Source organism: Periplaneta americana, chromosome 3 (assembly GCF_040183065.1).
Source record: "Periplaneta americana isolate PAMFEO1 chromosome 3, P.americana_PAMFEO1_priV1, whole genome shotgun sequence".
NCBI classification, from domain to species: Eukaryota; Metazoa; Arthropoda; class Insecta; order Blattodea; family Blattidae; genus Periplaneta; species Periplaneta americana.
In genome coordinates, this window is record NC_091119.1 from 101,816,770 (window position 1) to 101,842,710 (window position 25,941).

General features: G+C 33.8%; 1 protein-coding gene across 5 annotated transcripts in view; it reads right to left on the bottom strand.

Annotated features, from left to right (window-relative positions):
• Window positions 1–11,648: 11,648 nt before the first annotated feature.
• The window catches only part of LOC138696338 (CD2 antigen cytoplasmic tail-binding protein 2 homolog), a 155,381-nt gene continuing 141,088 nt past the window's right edge, over window positions 11,649–25,941 (bottom strand). For all 5 annotated transcript variants that reach the window (XM_069821146.1, XM_069821145.1, XM_069821148.1 and 2 more), the window contains one exon: window positions 11,649–11,796. The gene's annotated coding sequence lies outside the window, so the exon portion shown is untranslated. The remainder of the gene's footprint in view (window positions 11,797–25,941) is intronic.

The following is a 25,941-nucleotide window of genomic DNA, read 5'->3' on the forward strand; positions in this document are numbered from 1 at the left end:
AAGCCTCCTACACTCGGTGTAACATAAAGTTAATTAAATTATTTTCTTAAATTCTGCTCATTTTTTAATCAATAAATATTTGCTCAAATTAAATTTGAGTGTGTGTAATCGAGAGACAATGAATTAATATAAAATTCTGGAGCAGGACAATAAAGATAATTCAAAATATTACTTAGACTTTACTGTTTTCAGTTAAGGATGGCATTTGAACCAAAAAAATACAGACGTGGTAGAAAAACTGTACTAGAGCCTTAGACCTGCGTAAAATAAATAGGCCTACCATACATTTGAGTTTTCAGGCTTTCATGGTGACTGTGAGCAGAATTAGGTGCTTCTGGGTATTTCACCGTGTCTTGGAACTTGACATCTCCAAAATTTTGGAAATACATACAGGTTTCATCATCAGGGCAGATAGGGTGGCTTACTTTGTTGGGCCGTTATGCCAGGCTCAGTTGTCCGGGTTAGCCTGGTATAATGAGCCCAACCTATCTGCCCTGATGTTGAAACCTGTATCTAGTTCTTGAATGTTCCAAATCTCAAGTTCCAGGACATCGTGAAATACTAAAAAGCCTAATTCTGAATATTAGACAGCTCATAAATTAAAAGACAAACTAAATATAAGCTTATTTCGTAACACCACTGAAATATTTTATTATATTTATTTCATCAGCATTTTAAACACCTTAAAAATAGAATGCTTAGAGAGATGAATAAATACAAAACATTCATCAAAGCACATTGATACTGCCCGCAGTGCAAACAAGGGGCTTATAATGCTGACATCATATTGAATGAGCATTGCGAAGCACGTTGGCTTATTTGAGACCCATATGCCCGTGTCTGTTACATGCTATGATCACAAGAAAAATGGGAGACAAGAGTTGGACTAAATAAATCTTACATTCGTCTCCAGCTCAGACTGAGTGCTGCAAAATAATAAATGTCTTCATAGGTAGAAGAACAATGCACATTTCGATAGTTCCTGGCACATTATGGCATCACTGTGAATCAGTAGCAGCTCGTGCCTGAAAAAGTAGGTGAAGCACAAAATTGTTGCAAGGTTTTCAAAGTCCATGTAGCTAGTTGCATTGATAATAATCGGAACTCTATGCAACTAAAGTAATTCCCTCCCATAAATTTCCATTATATTCAATCGTGGAAAGTGATTCCATTGTATTTATTTCTGCCAGCTATCAGTGCACTTAACAGTACATGTAAATTAAGATATGCTTATTGCTTACCTATCTTTTGTACACTAAGTTGATCCTCCATTCCTTCAGGGCTGGAACCTGTTAATAACGTTCTCATGGAAGGGCTGTGATTCCAATCTCTTGTCCAACACATCTTTTTGGAGCGAAATATTCCCTAACACCGACAGTCTCTTCTGTGACATTGAGTTTCTCTGTTTTGTTTTTATTCGTTTTAAATACAAGAAGCTCCTCTCGACGGATACGCTAGTAGATGGTAGTATTAAAATGAGGGAATTTAACTTACACATTTCTCCAAATACATCTTTGTTGACATCGTTGTCATGAAGAAGTCTAGCACTTTCTTAACTGATATATTCCTTTATTCACTATTCTGGTACAAAAGCTCAAGTTTAGTTTTCAGAACCTGCGTCTTTTTTTTAATATGCTGAAATAGCTAGCTTGCAGTGAAGAAAGTGGATCATTTGGAAAGTTTCTACTATAAGTGTCAAATTTGGATGCATCAGCCAGGCTGACAAAACGAAGTTATACATCTTGATTACACAACTTTTAACACTATATCACTTCGGAAAACATATTATGTGTCTTTCTCGTGTTAAATTTACATTACCTCGTTAACAGGTTTCAGCCTGTTATCGGTCATCTTCAGAACTGGTTGTAGCTGGTCTTGGCACCTTTTGTTTGTGTTTCCTGTGGGGGTGTGTTTGTGTAGTGTAATGTAAACTGCAACACCTGCAACAACTTCTACATAGGACAGACAGGCAGTCACTTCAAACATGTTACAAAGAACACATCACAGTCATAACAAAACTACAAAACACTTCCATATATGCAGAACACATCACAAATGCTAACCACACCTACAGAGACATGAACACACATGTAAATTCTACACATTTAACTAAAAAGCCAGAAACTAAGCACACTAAAACAATACGAAATATATAGGCACACAAAAACACATCCAAATGAAATTCTCAACACACAACTCAATTCCAGAACACACACACTCCACACTACACTATACAAACACACCCCCACAGGAAACACAAACAAAAGGTGCCAAGACCAGCTACAACCAGTTCTGAAGATGGCCAATAACAGGCTGAAACATGTTAACGAGGTAATGTAAATTTAACATGAGAAAGACACACAATACATTTTCTGAAGAAACAAAGTTTTTCTAAATCCCCAAATCTTTCATCGATCTGCATGATGATGTCAAGGATCTCAAAGAACAATATCTTGTAATGACGATCATGTTCTACATCACTTTTTCCACTGTAGCAGCAGTCAGTCTGTACTTCCTCCCTGAGAATTCACTTCTACTTTTCTCTACATTCAAAATTCTAGCATGGTGCAGTATCTGAAATTTCCACGAGTAAGCGAAGAAGCGCTTTCGTCATGGCCCCGAAATGATAATTCCTGCTTGCTTAAATACAAAGCAGCATCAATGACTGACCGCATAACATGTCTGTTTACACGAACATTTTCAATATACTGCACTAACAATAGCCTAGCATTTTCTTTCAGAACATTCCCAATAGTGTTCACATTCTTCTGTAAATGTTTGAACTGCAGCACGCACTTTAAATGTTCTGCCGAATTTTCATGTTTTTGTAGAGCATGACTAACATTATTTTAGAAAATCACTGAATCCGGTTTCATTCCACACGTCTTTTAACTCCAATAGTAGGCATGACTAACAAAATAGTATGCAAATCTAAACAAAATAGTAATAGTAATAGAAAATTAAACAAAATAGTATTTCAATGTAGTGGCTCCCACACTACCACTCACTGATGCTTGCAGTACCATGAAGTTTTAAAATTAAGTTCGTATGATTCACCAGCTTGTGAGTTTAACTTTTTATAGTTTATGTCTAAAATTGGTTGAGTTCTGTCTAGAAACAATAGATAACTCTTATCCTGCTCACACCAGTGATTAAACGAGGTATGAATTAATGTACATACTGTGTGATTGAATGGATTCATTTTGACATTGCAACATAACAATACAACAACTTACATAGTAGTTCCTAACACACTTATTAGAGATTTATTAAAAACTGAAACGCACTTAATGTCTTCACCTAATAAAGTAATAAGTAAAATAAATTATATTTTAAAAATTATCACAACTGAATAGCGAGAGTCGAGAACTGACATAAAAAACAATGAAAAACAGACTGAGGTACTGAGGAAAGGCAAAAATTCATTCATAACTTGCACTAACAAGGCTGTGTTCAGAACATTAAACTTTCTTTCCATTGCTTTTATAGTATTAATTTTTAGTGGAATTTTCCTATGAGGTACAGTAAAATTGTAGCCAGAAGAATAAAAAATGAAGCAGCACAAAAATTAAAATCATAAAACATAATAGGACCTATATAGAAAGAAGACTTGACAAAGCAGAATTTTAAGGAAAGTTTTCTTTAGGATGGGCCATGTTGCTGGACAGACAAGTAGTCGTAAATCTCCGTGTCACCCATTATAAAAAGCGCATCGACTGGGCCGAAGACCAAATACGTGTTCGTCACAGCAACACCCATTTTTTGAAGAATATGGAAGTGCGGGGGGAAATGACTCAGTCATTGTCATAGCAACCACCCTAACACATAGGAACAAAATAATATTTTAAATTTGAGAATCAGTGCCTTGTTGCTGCCGCTCGAGGAACTGAGATGTGAAAGTTACACAACAGCGGGAATATTTAAACAGACTGGTGATACTGTACTTGAGATTTACTGATTTATAGTGCTTTAGTTTTTAAAATTAAATAATTTAATATATGAAATATAAATCAAATGGCTCGCAAAATAACAAGTGAAATGTTCTTCACCTTCTTCATTTGAATAACCGCTACTGTTGTGAATGAAACTGCCAACCAACTTACCACGAAAGGATGTGCAATAACTACAGAATTTCAACATCTCACTCAACCAGAGAAATTCACCACAACTCAAGAACTAACAATGACCACGAACTTTAGCTAGAGAACAATGTGTGACAGTATTTTTAATGATCAATTGATCAGCCCAAACATATTCCATGGAGAAACAATGACACAACATTTCGACTCATTTTGTAACACAGTTACCTTGACAAAATATTTAAACAAAACTGGAACCCTATCTCATTGAACTGTGTACTAAGCATGAAAAATGATCATGCAACGGGCTTAAACCACTGAGCAAACTGTGTAGTTCCTACTAACAACACTAAAATTCAACATTAGAAGTAGGCCTACTTAATGTATTAATATACTTTAATGATCAGTCTATTATCCCAGCAGCATCAGCAGCATGCAGAATCCTTAATAAACATTTATACAAGATTATAATGCTTATTTCATCCAAATGTTTAACAGCAATAACAGAAAGTATCGTTATCTATAGCAGTAGTAATAATACTTAATGATGCTTTAAACTTACAGATGTCATTCAATATACTAAGTCAGATTAATTCAATTTAGAAGTATAAACAAGTCATCAATTTACTGAGTAGAAGGTATAAGTACCGGTATGCAGAAATTTTGTTAATTCTGTTCTAACATTTTCTCTCGATTTTCAAAGCTTTGAGATAGTTAGGCAGTGAATAGTGAACTTCTTTTTTATAATAGCTGAGACTAACAGAGGGTAGATGGATGTCTGATTTGTGTCTTGTATTAAAATTATGAATTATTTAATTAGTACTACATGTATTTTGGTTTTTAACACAAAACATTACAAAGGAAAGAATGTACTCACAAGGTAAAGTCAATATTTATAAATTTTTAAAATCTTTTCACATGGTGTCCTTTTATGCATAACTGTCACTATCGTTATACCAGTACCTTTCTTTTGTAAAACAAAAATATGTTCAGCTTCAGATGAGAATATTAATCCACATTTCATTACACAACGGAAATATGCAAAGTATAAAACTTTAGGAATGTTTATATCACTAACAGAAAATATAGATCTTAATGCTTCAACAAGGAGAGCTTAATTTAGGAGTAATATATTACATGTGGGTTTTCCAGTTTGATTGTCCTTATAGATTGTTTGAGATCAATACCGTTTAATCTAATCTTGTAGAAAAACTGAGCACTATTACATGTAGCTACTGGTACACTAAATTTGACTACAATGGAATTATCAACATTAAGTGCTAGTCTATTTACATTAAACAATACACTCATTAGATTTAACACTATTAGGTGTGTTAATAAGGTGATTGTATCGTAATCACACTTTTGACATCTGCAAATAAGATTACCTGGGATAATTTATGTATGGTTGAGATTAAATCATTGATGTAAATTAAAAACAATAATGGACTCAAAATTGATTTCAAGGACTGAGCAGATAGAAATTATTCAAAGATGAGCACTGCAAAGCCATTAACCTTTAAGAGATAAATGTTAAAACAGTATTATAGTCATGACTTGATATGTTACAAATTGTGTATTATTTATAAAGTATGTTGATATTCTTCAATTTTATGTAACATTAAGAACATTAGATTAAATAAAATAATTTTAAATTTTTTCTATTGTAAAGTTTCTTTCTTGAAAGGAGCAAACTCAGTTCTACTACAATCAACTAGATCCAAAGTATGAGCATGGTCAAGGACAATGAATTTTGAAGAATGAAACTTTGTATCTAATGGCAAGCAACTAATCACTAGGATGGGAACACTATATAAAACCACATAGGGGTTAAGTAAAAAAATTATAGCTTTAAAACATAAAAACAAAAGAACTGACAGTGTTATCTCAATTACCAGCAGCGGCAGCAGCAGCAAGTGTGCATGTCTCGTAACCTGCATATTTATTCACCATAAATTTTCACACAATGGATTCTGAATAGACAAAATCTGTCTACTTATATATTTTTACTACCCACAATGTCAAAACACCTCTGATTGAGGTTCTGGTTGATGTATACTGTACATCTATTATCAGGCAGTACATCTCACTTGACGATAGGTGTCAGAGGAAGAACAATACAGTAATTATTATTTGTATACATTTTAAGTCCGATTAGTGAAATATGTTACTAGTCAATGATGTATGAAATGAAGAGGGAAAGGAACTGGCCATCCTACCCCATTATCTCATAGCTTAGTTACCTCATGAGTGTTACCTTACTGGTGTCACTTATGGGGCTCCAACCTGTCCTCGGACAGTTGACTAAACTGACAACAATGTAACAAAATTGAAATTAATTCTCCAGAAAAACATCAAAGGAGGTACATCTCTCTTTCTCTCCACTACTAAATACCAACATAATAAGCGAGAGGTCCAAAACGAATTACTAGGGAAATGGTCTGCTTCCCTAGTATTGCGTCCTGAACCTCTCGTCTGTTTAACAAGAAGGGAGCAAAGGCAGATGTGCCTCCTTCGGTGTAATTCTTTTAGAGAATTACCAAATTCATTTCCTGTCATCAGTACATTTTAGAACCATGTACGAAGTATCAAGGAATATGTTTCCAGAAAACCTCAAGTAGGTCTAATTTATTCAAAATTTGGTTATTTGTATGTTTGCGACAAAACTCACTACTTTCTTTTAAGTAGCCTTACAAACTCAAGAATAAATAAAAATATAAACGCAATTTCAGTTCATAACACTTTGGGCCATAAGCTATTCCCATACTAGTCGGATGATCGTTCACCTTTTCCTGTCATCAGTACATTTCAGAACCATGTACGAAGTATCAAGGAATATGTTTCCAGAAAACCTCAAGTAGGTCTAATTTATTCAAAATTTGGTTATTTGTATGTTTGCGACAAAACTCACTACTTTCTTTTAAGTAGCCTTACAAACTCAAGAATAAATAAAAAATATAAACGCAATTTCAGTTCATAACACTTTGGGCCATAAGCTATCCCCATACTAGTCGGATGATCGTTCACCTTTTCCTGTCATCAGTACATTTCAGAACCATGTACGAAGTATCAAGGAATATGTTTCCAGAAAACCTCAAGTAGGTCTAATTTATTCAAAATTTGATTATTTGTATGTTTGCGACAAAACTCACTACTTTCTTTTAAGTAGCCTTACAAACTCAAGAATAAATAAAAAATATAAACGCAATTTCAGTTCATAACACTTTGGGCCATAAGCTATCCCCATACTAGTCGGATGATCGTTCACCTTTGCCAGCAGTCAGCCTTGATCCTCTACAGGCTGTTGTGCCACACGTTTATTAATTTTTAAACTTGAAGCTCAGGTTGTAAATAGACAATACGAGGGGCACAAATGACATTCTAAACTCCAACATACAGATGAAACTATCTTAAATGTAAAAAATATGCACAGTTTAAAACGTACTGTTGCACTACACAATGAAAAGTCAGAAAGAACAATGAGAATGAATGGCCCTAAAAGAACCAACCAAACAATGAATTCACATATTATTTAATTATATTTTACAAAATATGGTCAGTAACAAGAATGTGTACTTCAACATGTCATACGAAGACTGCACTGTAACACAAGGGGCCACAGAACAATAACAAGCTTGTCTCCTTCCACCCATTCTTTTTAATAATTCTATTCATGAAGTCACAAGGGAATTGTATAGGCCTACAGAAAAGGAGACTTATGCCAAAAGAATTCTTAAGCATACTTATGGCTTTTAGAGAACTGGAGGTTCATTTCCACCCTCACATAAGCTCGCATCGGTCCCTATCCTGAGCAAGATTAATCCATTCAATACCATCATATCCCACCTCTCTCAAATCCATTTTTATATTGTCATGTGAGTGCAAGAACTAGGTAACTTGATTTTTCATATTTTGTGACATTGCCTATTTACTTATTTATTGCACTAAGGAATATGTCTCGTTTTCATTTACCTATTTGTTATATTGGAAAATAGATGCCGCTGGTATCGTTTGATCAGTTACCAAGTTCTTGCATTACATTTTATTCGATTCTTGCTATGCTATAAAAAAGGTAGCTAAAAAACGCTAATTTCGAGTTACCTAGTTCTAGCATTCACACAACGATATTATCCTCCCATCTATGTCTTGGTCTCGCCAAAGGTCTTTTTCCCTCCAGTCTCCCAACTAACCATACATATTCATGAACTCATTATTATATCTTCTTCATCAGTTGACGCCATCATGAACCGCTATCAATATCTTCCTCAAAATCTTTCTTTCAAAAACTGCTAGCCTGTTGCACGTTTCAACATTTAACGTTCATGTTTCTGCACCATATAAAACAACTGGTCTTATTAAGGTTTTATATACCGTACGTTCTTTTTCACCTTTTCAAAGAATAAATTTAAATTTCCAATTTGTGTATTTCCATTTCGTACTACAGTATATTCCAGTCACGAAACATAAACATATATACTTTATCTTTTCGGGATTTACTTCCAAACCTATCTCTTTACTATGAGCACAATTCAGGAACTAGAAAAGAGCAGTCTAAAACCATCATTGAATACACTTAAAAAATCGCGTTCTTTCTTTTTGATGCAAATAACCCACAGTAGGATTAGTTGAGGGCTGGATAATGGAGATCCTATTGTACTCTCCAATGACATAGTGAGCCTTAGTGCTTCCGACTGACTAAAGTTTGTGCTATCAATGAAGAACAAAGAAGTTACAGTAAAGAGACAAATTCTCGATGAATAAAACCTTTACTACATTTGAAGCAAATCAGCAACCCCCCGTTTTGCAGTGTAGGCTTTCACGACCGGAGTCTATAGATCTAGATTCATTTTCCGTGCTGAGAGGCCGTGGTCTATTGGTTGGTTTTATACCAGACGTTTTGTCTGCAACTGCGGCAGACGTCTTCAGTGGAGTGGTATCCAAGGTCGCAAGACTCTTCTCGGCGTACCTGAGGCAACCACAGTTTCTTTGCATTCCCATTCCGTAATTCAGTACTCTGTTTCAGAGCTATCTGTTGCAATAAATCGATTCCAAGAATTTTGTTTTCTTGGAGCATTTTCTGTGATATCTAAGGCATGTCCAATACAGTCACACATGATCTGTCAAGCTGTGGGGAACAAACCGTGTACAATCTGGATATTTTTCCTTTACATGTTTGACACCAACTGCCAAGTGTGAGTTGTTACTGTACTTATAGTTTATACTGTCCTCTGTTTTTATTGTGATTTCAAATCATTCCATTGTTCCTATAAAGGGTCACTGGGACTGAGTTTAGAAACTTTTAAAATTTTTTATAAATTGCTTCCAAATTCGTTGTGTTTCTTGTGTCTGTACATTTAAATGATAGTAACAAATTTCATAAAGTTTCAGTTAGTTCCTTAGGTAATAATGTTCACTTATTTTAATTAAATTATGTATAAATTCAAAACATTCCTCACAGCTTCAGATTTTTTACTTGCATTTTTTAAATTACATCTCATGATTAGGAAAACTGTGCATGAATTTTTAGATTTGAGTATTGATTAATGAGATAAAAATTTTAATAGAAATCATAATTTTTACTCGATAATATTCTTTGATGCACTGGTAGAGAAGTATTGGGAAGCAAGAGAGAAGATGATGGCCATCCAAATTCCATCATTCTTGCTGAGATGAACTATTTTTGTACTCTTCTCACTGTTTATTTATTTACTTATCTCACACTATTGCATGTTGCCTTTATCAGGCTGAAGATAAACTCTACAGCCCTGCATAAATAAAAGTAAATAAAAAAATAAAATATATTCTTTGATTTTTTTAAAGTTAAAAATCTATATGATGAAAAGTTTATAATGAAGAGCTGATTTCATGCACAACTTTGTGTACTGTACTCACTGGAGCATGCTGAAAAGTTTCATATAAATCAGAGCAAATAGAAGCCTCTAGGGACCTTTTATTGATCACAAACGTAGTTCTGAGAAAACCCAAGTTTTACTGGCTGTGACAGTTTAAAAGAGCTGTGCATAGCATTTTAAAAATGGCTGTCAGACGTTTAAAAATGACAGATGAAGGCTAAGTATAGGACAGAATATTAAACAAATATATTTGCCTTTTTGGTAAAAAAAAGTTCGTCCAAATGTTCCAAGTACTAGATCACACAGTGCGGCAACTGAAACACGGGACTAGTGTTACGAGGCATCAACTGGTGCTGTCATCTACCAGAGGTGAATATGAATCCAAAGAGAGATTGTTCTTAAAAGTGCTACACTGAAGGTCATCATAAACTGACACCATTTGAGAAGGAAATGTGTGAGAAGAACTATAGGTCTCTCTCATATACTGTGTGTGTGTGTGTGTGTGTGTGTGTGTGTGTGTGTGTGTGTGTGTGTGTGTGTGTGTGTGTGTGTGTGTGCGCGTGTCATAAAGCAAGAATGAAACAAAGAAAGCACATAAAAATTTACAGTTCAGCTGGGCAGAAGTGTCATACAGGCCCTATTGTATGTCAAAAGCAGTTAATTTTGTCAATGTGAGTTGAACTTCAAAGCAAACAACAGTTGGCTACAACGTTTTAAGGTCAGACATGGGATTACTTTCATTAAAGTGGCAGCTGTAGAAGAAAAATCAAACACAGTGCTGGTAATCAAATGTTATTTCACAGTATGTAATGTTTCATAGCTATTTCTACTGTACTCTCTCTTTCACAATAGAAAATTTGGGAAAAATTTCATAATCCTTCAATACAACAATAAACCTAATATAATACAATTTTTCTAGTCCCCAGAAAACTGTTGTATTGAGATGGCGAAGAATCGGCAGAACAGAGATAAATTCTCTCTTTTCTCTGTGGCTTAGTGGATAAAGCACCAGCACATAAAGCTGGAAACCCGAGTTCGAGTCTTGGTGCCAGAGAGAATTTTTTTTCCATTGTACCAATTCTTTACCATATGGAGATGCAGAATTACTGCACTGAAACTCCATATTTACTTCGGTACATCATAGTAATATGTTGTATGAGGTTCGGCTGTATAAAAAATAAATAAGGCTGTAAGTTATTTTGTATGACAGCAAGGGAGCTGTGCACAAAATGCTTGTGACCGGTGACCAGACAGTTACTATTATCTGGAAACTTTGAGATTCCATTGTGTACAGTGTAAGTGTCAAGAAGAAAACAGTTTGTTCCTATTGCCTGACTACACAATACGTCACAAGGCTTGCATTACTAGGAAGTTTCTGATCAGCACAAAAAAAAATATGTGTTGTCTCATCTATTGTAGTCAGGTAATCACCGATCTTAGCACCATGCGACTTATTTTTGTTCCCAGAAATCAAAGTAACCTTGGAAAGGTGTTATTTTGATGTGGTAAAGCTTGAATAGAATTCCATACATGGCCTTCCACCATTCCTTTCAATTGCTTCACGATCATTGTCTGCAGTGTGTAGGTGAAGGAGAAAGAAGAACTTAGTAAACAATGCTTAGATTGTTCATACATGGAATCTTCACTTTTTAGTCCCTTTTTCCAGATGTTGCACTGAGTGGAACAATCTTCACAACTAATTAGAAAATTGGTGGTTTTTTATTATACATAACAGAGAAATGCTACAAATGAAAGATATACTTTAAAAAGTTAAAGTACCATCTTTTTCATCCACTAGAACCAGTGCATCCAGGCCCTTCATGTGATATGTTGACTGTTTCAGAGGGTTATCATCTGGACACCATCTGCAAATGGAAGTACAAGAAGTAATGAAAATTTAAGACAAAATATAATAACAGTAGTGGCTCGTGGGTATTGAATTCAGAGGGGCTGCATACATTATAAATCATGCAACTTCCTTATTTAAAGATTAGTTCCATTCGCCTTGTCTTGTAGGTTGCAGACTTTTGAATCACCTTCTTATTAATATCGTTTAACATAGTCTTTTCAATGGACAACATGGCTAATGCGATCAGTCCCTCTTCTTTCATCGTATTTCTAAGACAGGATTTTACTCTTTTCATATGAGGCGCCTGAGATCAAAATGGGCTATGTGACTTTTTTTTTAGAAAATGAATTACTGACGTCATGGGCAAGTTTGGGTTGAAGACTTTATACAGAGAAAGGTTCAGTTTCAAAATGGTTTATTTTAGACGTATAAAATGCATGGAGAAAATCAGTACATAGATCAAAATGGGATATATTATTATTAATGAATTAATCAAAATGGGATATGCCAACCATTATTTGAACAGAACAAAATGGGTCATATTTCATATTGTTACGTTATATTTCCAGAGCACATGAAACAGAATGGTCAATGTTTGCCAAAGTTTGTGTGGTTATAGTTTTTCCGCCAGATTTTTCAGAAAGCCAACATGGTTGAGGCTTTAGTTACACAGTAATTATACGTCTACACTTCTCTTCTCATTTATAAGGCCAGGACTGCATTGCTATGAAAAATATTGATGAAAGCTAATGTAATAAGCATTATTTTATGAATTACGATAATACTACGTCAGATGGAATATTACAGTCCATCTTGAGTCTTGTGTACACTACTTTTAACACTTTATTACAGAAGATTGATAAATGGGCAACTTACAGTGTTATATATTTAAGCACGTGTTAAAAGAATTATCCTTGCAGGAAATGACTGCTCTCTGGACCAAAATGATCGTATTTTAATTATTTAAATACAATTTCAATTAAGTAACATATTAAACAATTTATCCTCCTATCAAACACGGATGTTCCCTGGACCAAATGTCCTATTTTAATTATGTAATTACTTCATATTTATTTCTAACAACTGCAGTGAAGCGCACAGGTATGACTAGTTTTTAATATTTTTCAAAATGTGGAAACAGTAATGGTAGGCTTAATGATATTGAGGGTCCCAATTATTTATTTTTATCTAAAAATAAACTATTTGAATTAGTTGGGAGGCTGGGATGTAAGTGTGGAGGCAGAGCAAATCTTGAAATAAGTTCTTCTCGTGGTTATAGTCACACACTGGTTTTATATGCGAAGATTGTGGCTTTGGAGGAAATGTTACTTCATCAAGTAGAGTAAAGTGTGATGATACTTCAAGCTTTGCTTTTGATGTCAAACGCAGGATTGTACGAGCATTTTCCGAAATTGGAAAAGGTTACATGGTACAAGAAAGTTTCGCAATGGTCATGGATATGAACCCATTGTCTGAAACTGCATACAATGATCATCTAAGTAAAATATGTGTTACTGCTACACACACTAGTACAGATGTTCTAGCTTATCCTAGACAAGAAGTGCTTGATACCCACAAGCTACATAATATTATGGTCAGTTTCGATGGTACTTGGAACAAACGAGGCCATACCTCAAATTTTGGTGTCGGTTGTGTGACTGATGTAGTCACAGGATATGTGACAGATTTTGTTGTTTTATCGAAAACAGCCAAAGATGTTCAGTAGCAAAGAAAAGCTTCATGAGAACAGTGCAGAATTTCACTTTTGGTTTGAAGGCCATAAACCAGATTGTATCATAAACTATATTGGTTCCTCTCCTGCCATGGAATGAGAAGCTGCTGTACGCTTGTGGACAAGATCTGTTGGCCATGGATTTAGATATACAACAATACTCAGTGATGGGGATTCCAAAACTTTCAAAGAACTGGTCGGGCTAAATGTATATGGAGACAGTCACCCCATTGAGAAAGAGGAATGGGTGAACCATGTTCTGAAATGAATGGGCACTGCTTTACATCAACTTATTAGTGAGACAAAGAAGGGCACCACTTTAGGCCCGGTTCACACGAACGGAATGTCTGTGGAACGGCAGTCGCGCGGCGGCCGCACCATTCTGAGGCCACACGAGCGGATGAAAGATGGACGGAAGGATTTGAGATGGACAGTCACCATAGATGCTAATCACTGTGCAATACTAGTGTACTTCGAAATGCAGTTATTGATAAGCAAAGTAAAGATGAAGACATTGAGTACATCCAATAGTCAACAGTCCTTTATTACAAGGAACTTTTCATGTATTGTTTAACTAGTTGCACAAAGAGGAATCAGTTTATTTTAATTAACTTCAAAATGACATTTCCCAGCTTCGATGAATTTTATTGTATCATACTCTGAAAAATGCATTCAGAAAGAATATATTAACGTACGACTGGCTATACCTCCAATAGAATGCTTTCTATAACATTTATGGCAAATTAATGTCAATAGTTGTATGCATTTAATTGTGGAAGTGAATAAGTTGTTGTTGCAATGTCAGGACGATCAGCGAGTTTTTCATGTGGGAGTAATGAAGTAGCTGTTTCAGGTCATTGCGGATTGTAGGTGAAACTTAAGAAAATGTAAGGTTTGTCATGCTTTGAACAAAAGACTTAGCATCTTGGTATAGCTGCTGCATGTTTCGTGAACTACCCTGAAATGTAGAGGGCAGAATCACTTTTTCCCACTAAGATATCTTGCTGAGGTGATCAAGAGAATATAAAATCTTGTAGGCCTCTTATTTTAGCAGTAAGTAATACCTTTTGGTCTTTTCTTAGGAATTGTAATTTTTGCGCTTCCTCCAGACAATACTGATCTACCAAATACTGCTGGATTAATTTGTGTAACAATGAATGTTATCCCGTATATTTTCTGTAATATAGGCTGTTGTGAGGAATCTATTGCTGAGATGCGGAAAATGAGGCGAATGATATGTCAGAGTTGTAGAATCTTATATTCGCCCTAAATAAAATTGTCCATCGTAAATCGTTAGCAGTGTCAGTGTTTCAGTCGTTGCTGGTTGCGGGATATAAACTTACTCATCACGGTAGCAAGAAGTGAAATGGCATTCTATTTTCCCTACAACAAAATATGCTTGGCAGCGATCACAAATCTAATCTATTAAACCAAAGAAATATTAAATTAATTTTTATGCAGTTTAAAGATGCAGCTAAAATAGGAAGCATGACTCAGTTACTACCAAGGAAAATTAGAGAATCAGAATCATAATTATACATATCTATACCACACAGCCATTGAATACTGTATATGAAAAAACCCACACTACTTGATTAATAACTATAAAAGTATTTCATTTTTAATAACAATATAGTTACCTTACATAAGTTTTATAGTTTTCAGTAACATATATAGCCGTTACTCTTTAAATTATAAAAATGAAGATCTAATATAAAATATTCTCCCTGCGTCTACTTACTTAAAGCCCCAAAAGGATTCACTTTCATATTATCAGTATATCATTATGTGTTGCATTAACTATAATAATATTTCATTTTAATGGTAATAATGTCATAAAACATTCTTAAGTTTTGTAGTTCTTAATATCCAATACATAGCTGTACTCAGAAAACTACAGACCAGAGAATCAGACCTGTAAATTATTTTTTTATTGGTTATCAAAAAATTACACAAATGAAGATAGACATATTGAATTATGATGTGAAATAATCTGAGCCATCTGAACTCTATGTCAGCAATCCTGTAGGTCATGGCCTCCGTGTAATAGTCTATTGTTTGTTGTAGTGTGTGTTTTGTTTTATTCTGATATGCAATTAATTAGTTCTCAAAACTGACGAAAGACGGATTTTGGAAAATAGGAAAATGATGTAGGAAAATTGAAATTTCACTGAAAACTACTATTTTTCTGAAAAACTTTGGGTTCCAAGCTTCAAAATGAGGGGTCATTTATTAAAATCCGTTCAGCCGTTTTCCCGTAATTTCCATTACCAGTTCAAATTATATATACAGATATATCAGCTCCCTGTGCCTGATTGTTATACTACAATTGAAATTTTCTTCCTACATTCAATTTACCTTCCCAGTCACCATCCTGTAATTCTCTCGCTTCCATTACGCCAATAAACACTCTTTAATCAAAGCTTGATTAACTTTGTGGTTCCGATAGCTTAAATAATTTTACTTACAAGTTTTTATTTCCTTCATAACTTATGTTTAATACAAATTTATATTTGAACTAACGTTTTCACTGATGCGATTATTATTAGGTCCTAACAGAGACGTACGCAAAGAGTGGAGGGGGTTCGAACCCCCTTTAAACTAAAAAAAGACATATTTAGATCTGAGTATTTTTAATCCATAATCGTATTCTTTCTAATTTTTCACGTCAGAGTAACAAAAACTACATCGACATAAGGTATAGTCCTCCTACCCCTCCTTCAATATAATCCCTGTGCTTGATGCTTCGCCACATTCGAATTATAACAATGCTATATTTATTATACCGCCTAGTACCGACCTTGTAATAAAATGAATCTGACACAATATGAAATTTAACTCGTTGAACATACTGAAAAGTTTGTTTTGACAGTTCTGCAGTGCAGACGTTAAATATTGTGCATTGTCGATTTTAAAATCATTTTCAGAGCGGTATTCATCCGTTCCTTAGTTATTATGAAAAGTTCGTTTAACATTTTGTGCATTTGACAGTTCATATCTTTAATACAGTATAAACTTCTTATGTAAGTATAATAATGACACAAGTATTTTTATTATACAAAATTAAACAGAAGTTAAAATTTGTTAACAATTGACTATGAAAAAATCACGTTACAGAGATTTTATAAAGATATTCATGAATATGTTCTAGTAGAATAGTACAGTATTAATAAATAATACCAACATAATATTAATAATAATAATAACAATAATAATAACAACAAAGCACAAAATGTAGAATACCGATGAAGAAAAATAAAAAAGGTAAACTTTCAAATCCTAAATGAGGCAGTACAGTAAGTGAACAGCTTCAAATACTTGGAGTGTAGGCTACTATAAGTAGTAACATGAACTGCTGCCATGAGGTCAAAAGAAGGATAATAATGGCTCATGAAGCTTTTAATGGAAAAAGGAGCATCTTCTGCGGATCCCTGGAAAAATAACTAAGGAACAGACTAGTGAAGTGCTTTACATGGAGATGGCATTGTACGAGGCAGAAACATGGACATTACGACGAAGTGAAGAGAAGTGAATAGAACCATTTCAAATGTGGATATGGAGAAGAATGGAGCGTGTGAAATGGACAAACAGTATAAGAAATGAAGTTATATTGGAAAGAGTGGGTGAAGAAAGAATGATACTGAAACTGATCAGGAAGAAAAAAAGGAATTGGTTGGGTCACTGACTGAGAACAAACTGTCTGCTAAAGGATGTACTGGAAGGAATAGTGAACGGGAGAAGAGTTTGGGGCAGAAGAAGATATCAGATGATAGACGACATTAAGATATGTGGATCATATGTGGAGACTAAGAGTAAGGCAGAAAATAGGAACGATTGGAGAAAGCTGGGTTTGCAGTGAAAGATCTGCCCTTGGACAGAACAATGAATGAATGAATGAGTCATAGTTTGATGGCATTGTGGTTCTGATAACTTAAATAATCTTTCTTACAAGTTTTTATTTCCGTGAATAACTCCTGTTTAATACAATTTTATATCATTTGAACTAACGTCTTCACTTATGTCGGGCATCATCAGGTCCTAACACGGCCGTACGTAAGAGGGGGTTACGGGATTTTACCCCCCCCCTTTGAACTTAAAAAAATGGCATATTTAGATTTGAGTATTATTTGTATCCATAATCGTTTTCATTTGTCTAATTTTTCACTGCCAGAGTAACAAAATCTACATCGACATAAGACATAGCCCTCCTAACCCTTGTTCAATATAATCCCTGTGTTTGATGCTGCGGCACGTACGAATTATAATCATGCTATCTTTATTACAAAGAGACCTGCAGCCTAATAAAATAAAGCCAACACAATATGAAATCTAACTTCTTGTGAAACATATTGAAAAGCTTGTTTTGTCAGTTTTACAGTGCAGATGTTAAATATTGTGCATTGCCGATTTTAAATTAATCTTAAGAGTGGTATTCACCTGTTCGTTAGTTAGAGTTCTGACTTTATTGTGAAACGTTCGTTTAACGTTATGTGCATTTGACAGTTCATATCTTTAGTTTAAACTTTTTATGTAAGTGTAATAATAACACAAGTATTTTTTATTATACAAAATTAAACAGAAGTTGAAATTTGTTAAAAATTGGATAAATGTGAAAAAATTACGATTCAAAGATTTTATAAGGATATTCAAGAATATGTTCTATTAAAACAGTACAATATTAATAAACAAATACCTTACTTACTTATAGCTTTTAAAGAACCCGGAGGTTCATTGCCGCCTTCGCATAAGCCCGCCATCGATCCCTATCCTGAGCAAGATTAATCCAGTCTCTACCATCATATCCCACCTCCCTCAAATTCATCCCATCTACGTCTCGGCCTCCCCAAAGGTCTTATTCCTTCCGGTTTACCAACTAACACACTATATGCATTTCTGGATTCAGCCATAAGTGCTACATAATAAAAATAAATAATACTGTAACATAATAATAATAATAATAATAATAATAATAATAATAATAATAATAATAATAATAATAATAATAATAATAATAATAATACATAACATTTAAAATAACGATAATGTAAATTATAAACAATTTTCATAATGACCGTTATAAACATCTGTTGGTGACAAATCGTTGCCTTGGAATAAAATAGTCACAACTCAAAAATCACCATTTTTTTTATTTTCCCATAATTTTAATTTTATGTGGAAAACCGTCACAAATTAAATTCTTTTACTTTCTGAAAAAATAAAATAATTACACTCTAATAAAATGAAAGCTTCGCCTTTAATTCACCTAAAATGATCTCCCAATTACTGAGGAAAGACCGTCATATTACGAGTAGAAAAGGGTCTAATAAAAGAGATTTATTATTATCATAATACTCAGAGATTAAAGTCTAACGTAGCACATAGTATCTTCATTTTCCACATAAAACAGTTTTGTTGTAGGTTAATTTTCGGATTCATATCAGGGTTTATGTAACGCCTAATTTTTTTAATGTTTCTCCTGAAAAGAATTTTAATAATTTGTTACTAGATGTGATTTTAGTCAGTTTGTAAAATATTTTTGGTCCAGGGAAAATATACATCTTTTTATGACTATACAACAATGGCTGACTTAATGGCTTATGCAACGAGAACCGGGTACTAGGAAACTTCCGAAATTAGTAATAAGTATACATATTGTTACTTCAATTTCAATCTCATATCCCAAAGAAAACACCACACCATCAGTTCATTATTAAGCTTGCATATTCTGCCCTCCCAAGCCAAAAGGGCGTATCTCAATGATTTTCTGAAAATCAGTTTTTGAAATAATTGGATAGTTCAGATGCTAATATATCTATTTCCTAAAGGAAATGGCCGTTTCTCAATAAATTGTGCCTTTAAGATGTGATTTAATGAAAGCCGTATCTCAAAATTAATATGAATTCCTAAGCGAATTTGGCGGAAGTTCATTTTTCTAAGCAAAAAGGCCGTTTCTCAGGCATACGTTCTTTTCGCTTAGTATTTCCTATTTGCCATTCTAGTCAAATTAGACGTAACTGCATTAGTAACAAATCCTTCAGCATGTAATCGCCACTACCCGAATACTCATTTCTCATAGTTTAAACATAGTTCTTATAATTAATTCATTGTTGATCATGAAAATTAATATGCAAGGTGTGTTCCAATTAATTTTTCTAGCTTATTATTGAAAACATGTCAATTTTCATTTTCCTGTTTGTTGTTATGTAGCCAAAACACAGAATATTGATTCTACTCAACCTTATTTTAGAAACACCATTATAATCACCATGTAAGTAAAATAATTTATATTTTTATCACTATTGGACTGATAGTTCATATGCACATATGTTTTAGAGACAACGAAATGGACAATGAAATTATTCGTAGACACATAAATTCATTTAATCCTACCATATCACATTAGTACATTACCGGAGGGAACATGCATCTAATCGTCTTTATTTACCAAGTGATATAACGCTGACTGCCATGCACCATGATTTTTTTACTCAGAATGTTAATTAAAAATGTTCATATGAAAAGTACAGAACGGTAGCCAGTGAAATGGACATATCTTTTGATAAACTGTGAAATCTTCAATGCCACACAAAGGAAAATTTGGACACTAATTTTTAAACTTGTAAAATGTGGAAAACATATTGAGAGAGCATCAAAATCTCGGGCCAAATATAGAGAAGATGCTGAAAAAATTGAAGAGATTAACAAAATAATTTATTATGCAGATCTTCAAAGAGTTATCTTGTTGCCAAGACTAGACACATTTAAGGTAGCTATATTCACAAGTGTTTGACTGTCTACATGAGAGCTTCGTTCCTGTTGGGGGTGGGGAACAAAACAAAAAATGTGCAAGCCGTTTGCAGCTGTCCGGCACGAGGCTCTCTTTAAAAGGAGCAAAGAAGAAATAGTAAGCACTTTCTACAATTTTTTCAAGTACAAGAGAGATTGTTCAAAATTACTCTATGGTTGGACAACTGCACGGTCCAGAACAAAAATTGGACATTCTTTTCATTTTTGATTTACATTGTTAATTCAAATGAAGTAAGTACTAATGAAATTGTGATAAGTTATTTTGAACTAGGCCATTCGTTAATGGCTTCTGATCCTTTCATCACAAAGTAGAACAGTCAGTGAAAAGACGTGGATATAAAGTATATGATTTTGCAGACTTTGTAGATGCAGTAAAATCGGCATCTTACCAGACTAAGATACTGCCAGTGGAGCTTCAGTATTTTTTCATTTGGTCTGGCTACTCATCACAATATAAATTTAACCTGATTAGTTTATTCATTACTTTTGTAAGGCTAAAGATACAATCAATATAAATCCCAACTTATCATGTCACACTCAGTCTCTTTCTTTGGAATATCATTTTTTTTATGAATGATGTGTTTCATCCACTTAATACAGTATAATATTATACTACTATGCAATTTAAATGAATATTCCTTCTTAACTCTCTATTATGTTATTAAGATTTAAAACACAAGTACAATATTAAGAAATCAGTGTTAGTACTTCTGTTTTACAGACAATATAGATAACATTAAACAGAAAGAAGCCATATAAAAATAACGACATAAAATTTCACGTTTTGTTTGAAGTTTGTGCACCACTGTTTTCTTAATCCAACAGGTTGCTTATTCATATACACAGCCCTTCTTCTTTCCATACTTAGCGCTTGCTGCCCGCGCACGACATCAAGGTCAGAAAAATGCGCTCGCTTTGACATCACTGGGCTATGCTTTACAGAATTGCCCAGTGTTATTCATATTGTAAATTTGTGTACATCACACTGTTTAACATGAATATTGGAATAAGCTTACTCCTGTCTTTCTGTATTTCGACGGCTTAGTGTCAAAGGACACTAAGTCCAAAAATCGACTTTTTGAGTTATTTATAGTATCATATTGTACAAAGTAGCCTTTATATAGTGTGAAAGTAATATGTCTCTACAAATAATAGTTTTATTTATTTTTTTTTTTTGAGATAGTGTTGTGTTAATTTAGACAGATGCTGAGTGTCAAACAACACTATCTAGACTTAGTTTTCTTTGACAGTAACAAAATATAGACTAGAAGAACACTAAGTCGAGATAGTGTTCTTTGTCACTAAATTATTTAACATTTCTAAGATTTTATTGTTGACACTGCCTCAGAACAAACAACGAAGAATGTAATACAGTCACCATACTGTTCATTGTTAGAGAATTTATAATTTTTTAATTAATAGAACAAGAATTCTTAAATCAATCCAGTTTGTAAGAAGTTTACAGTTTGTAAGAGACGCAGCACAGGATTGCTCTGATAATTTGATACTTTTTTATTAGAGCTAAGAAATACTCAGATCGAATATTAGGGGCAGGTTAATGGTGAAGTTGGCTTTAGCGACATATAAAATTTCGCAAGGAATGAGTGATGAAGCTAATAAGAGCATAGCTGTTAGTAGTCCATGTCCAACGCTGGATAACAGGAAAGCCCACAAGTCCTTAAATAGTGGAAAGAAATTGCTGGTAAAAAAAGTTCTAGACAAAGATTGTACAAAATGTCTTCTTAAATGCAACCTCTCATTTAGTGCTAAAGACAAACATGAAATTCATAAACAATATTGGAATATTGAGAATAACAATTTGAAGCGGCAATTTTTTTATGGGCCTTACAGAAGTGAAGGAAATCCAAATCCAAAAAGGATGAATCTAGAAGGCGAAACACCAGTTCTTGCCTGGTGAAAAATAAAGAAAACATATGGATATGCAGGGGTTTTTTTTCTCGCCATCTTTGACATATCCAACACAATAATAGAATATATTTTGAAAAAAGTGACAATAACATAGTGAAAACTGATCGAAGAGGAAAGCATGAACACGGAGTAAAGAAATCTGAAAATACTCGTGAATGTATAGTGAACCACACTGCATCATTTTCAAGAGTACTGTCCAACAAGAGTACAAGAAACGAACTGCAAGAGAATATCTGTCTTGTGATTTAAATTTACAAAAATATGTATGAATTGTATAAAGAAAAATTCAGATTTTGAACCGATTTCTATATCTGGACTGTATACCTTAATCAAGGTAACAGGGCTGATGAATCGGTATTAAATTATAAAACATAGGCAGCACAATAAGTCTAAGGTTGCAGTGCGTCCGGAGCAATGACGGGCCTAAATGTTGGGGGGGGGGGGGGGGGACACAGGAATGCTAATGTTAAAGCAGAAAAACCTTTCATATTATCGTCATATTTTCAAAAATAATTTTAATATACCTTTTCATAATTCCAGAAAGGATCAATGAAAGTAAGAAGATAGAGACGGAGGAAGTTCATCAGTCCCACATTGAAAGAAGGAAGCAGCTCGTCAAGTAACAAAAAGATTACAAAATTTAGAGCATCAGTAAATGATCTTTACTTTTTAAAATTTGATTTGAACCTGTGCGCAATGGTCCAGATGTTAAAATGGAATGAGTGTTTTATAAACGTGGATTACCTGTACATAATTTGACCAAGTATGGATGTAGCCAACAGAACAGCAGGAAATTTTTTATGGAACGAGAAAATTGCAGAAAGGGGAGCTGCAGAGGTACCATCATGTCTCTTTGCTCAAATGAAAAAACTGCATAATGGTAAAAGGTTCTGCTTCATGTCCGATACCTGTGGAGGACTTTGCTTATATCAACCATGCTCCTCTACGCTGTGAATGTTTTGGACGTATCTCAAATTGAACTTTATTTTTAACTAAGAAATTCACAAATGGACACAGTCCACACGCACATTGAAAAAAAACAGCAAAATATACAGAAATATTTGATCCATCAGAGTGGTATACTATAGTTAGAGCTGTATCAAAAATAGAAGTGGAACAGAGTAATGTAATGATGTAAGAGAAATTCAGAAGACATTAATAAAGAACAAGAAAGTTGACACTAATGGAAACATTGTAGATGGCTGGATATAGTGTGGTTCCAGTATCGGAAAAGTGACAGTGAACATGTATTTTTTTTAAATACAATTATGATGAAGAATTCCATAAATTCAAGGTACAGAGGAAGATTACACGTGGATTTAGGCTGGATAATCTTCAACTTAAACCAAAGGATCATGGTGCACTGAAAATATACAAGATTAGAAAATGAATAATGTATTGCAACTGTGTAAACAGAACATTATACCAGGAAATTACCATTTCCTTTACAACAGTTTAAAAATGAACAGGAAATCGTAGAAGAAGATACTCAAAATGAAGAGCAATAAGTGATTATAAAATCAAGAAGAAATTTTAAATTTTTATATGAGAGGTATGGATATTGATACTATTCAAAACAAATACTGAATAAAATCAAATATAATCCTATTCAGATTATAATTTTATTCAATGTCATTTAGGGTATAAATTCTGAGTTAAGTGTGTATTTTCGTTTTATTACGTGCAGACAGACTTTTAAATCAACTGAATTTGTAGGCTTTGCTATTTTTAAAAATAAATTGATAATTAGTTAAATAACTTTTTCATCGAAACTCCTCATCAGCTGTGGTAAATTAAAGTAGTGTAACATTAGCAACTATTTAAAAACACTGTTGTTCTAAAATGCAATGTAAATTGAAGATAACTTTTACTCTTTTATTATTTTATAAATGCACTGTTAAAATTATTATTTCAGATAATAGTATAAATTAATCTAATAATGATAACATTATGCTTTTATGCTTTATAAATAATATTAACTGGCACTGTTATAATAATGCAGATATGTTTTGAGTTTAGATAATATTCCTTTATGAAGAAGAAGAAATATGATAATTGCAGCTCTCCACAATAAGTTAAATTTATTAATTTGGATTGTCAAATAGATCTATAATTTTTTACTAGAGTGTTTGAATTCAATATTTTGGCATTTATTTTTAACACTATCTACTAAATTGAATGCTTCGTGTCAGTAACAAAGAACACTATCTCCAAAATATGTTAATTTTTAAGTCAATATTAAATATTTCTAGAAAATATGTATTGTATTGTCTTTAAGGTTATATCCTATATATATTAACTGGTTTAAATTTTATCAACATATCTCTTAAATTAAAGCAGTAACATAAGAAAATATACACAATTGAACTGTTTTTTGCCTCTCCTGTAAAGTTGTGATTTTGGAGTTAGTGTTCTTTGACATTATTGTTGTACACACCAGGTCGAATTATGTTTCTAATTGTTTCAATACATACTATGAAAGGTATTAAAATTGGTGAAGTTCCTATGTTTTGTCATCAGAAGGAATTGCTAAATTACTATAATTTGGTTTAAGAGACCATTACTTGTTTTCAATCCTCTGATGATTCGCGTAGAAAAAACATAGCTAAGCAGACCGAACAGGCGCTACTAAGAGCGAACAGCCCGTCTCAATAAAATCGTAATGAAACAGAAGCGCTACGCATTCTCATACGCACTGAGTACTTATTCTTCTCGAAATTATTTCATGGAGCGAGTCTTGATGGAAGTCCACTAGTAAGTAGGCAACAGTTTCGCACGACTGTCCACAAGTAGCATATTACAGGGGCACTTGTTTACTGCACATGCACAGTGTGTGGTAAGCGAAACTAGAACAATAAGGGAGTTCCAATTTTTTTTTTCCGTATCTATACAGTACATACTCGTAGATCTGTGGTTAATACTTTTGTACACGGTCTGTAACAGTTGGTTTTGCCTAAATCCCAAAAGACACAAAACCTATACGAAAGAACATAGTGTTCTATCTTCGTTAAAATTGCCCGTTCAAGACGTTATAAAAATGCAATCATTTAACTAGAACAATGGTGGGCATTCCTGCGGTCGCAGTGACATCAGACCTCAGCGAAGCATCAAACTTATCCCCTACCTTCCCCTTCCCCACTCCATGAAAATACTGCGCGTGTACGTGGCGGATTATACTGGATTGCTGTACTTCGGAGCTCCATTAGTGGTACAATGTCTTTCGCAGAATCATATGAATCGAGAGGATATCACACTTACAAGAAAGGCGGTTCTTTCATTTCTCATGTTTAGGATTAGTTACAAGTATTCAGGACGCGAACTTAAATATGTACATTCTTAAAATAGATCACCTGTTATACGAGTTCAAAGAACACAGATTCAGTGATTTTCAAAGGATGGTGAAAGATTTCAATATTTTTGCCGCTCCTTTTCATGTTTAAATTGAAAATGTTATCCCAGAATTGCAGTTAGAGGTACTGGATTTGCAGAATGATGGCTTCTTGAAAGCAGAATGTGAAGGTCTACTGGGGGCTAAAATTTTTAAAAGATGTCCAGTACTACATATCCACTGCTTAGACAGTTTGCTTAAAAAATAATGAGTACCGTCATTTTCCATAACTGTGGTCCTGGAACATAACTATTGTCCACGATACAACCATTCAAATTTTGTACTCCATAACGTAGTACGTCGTT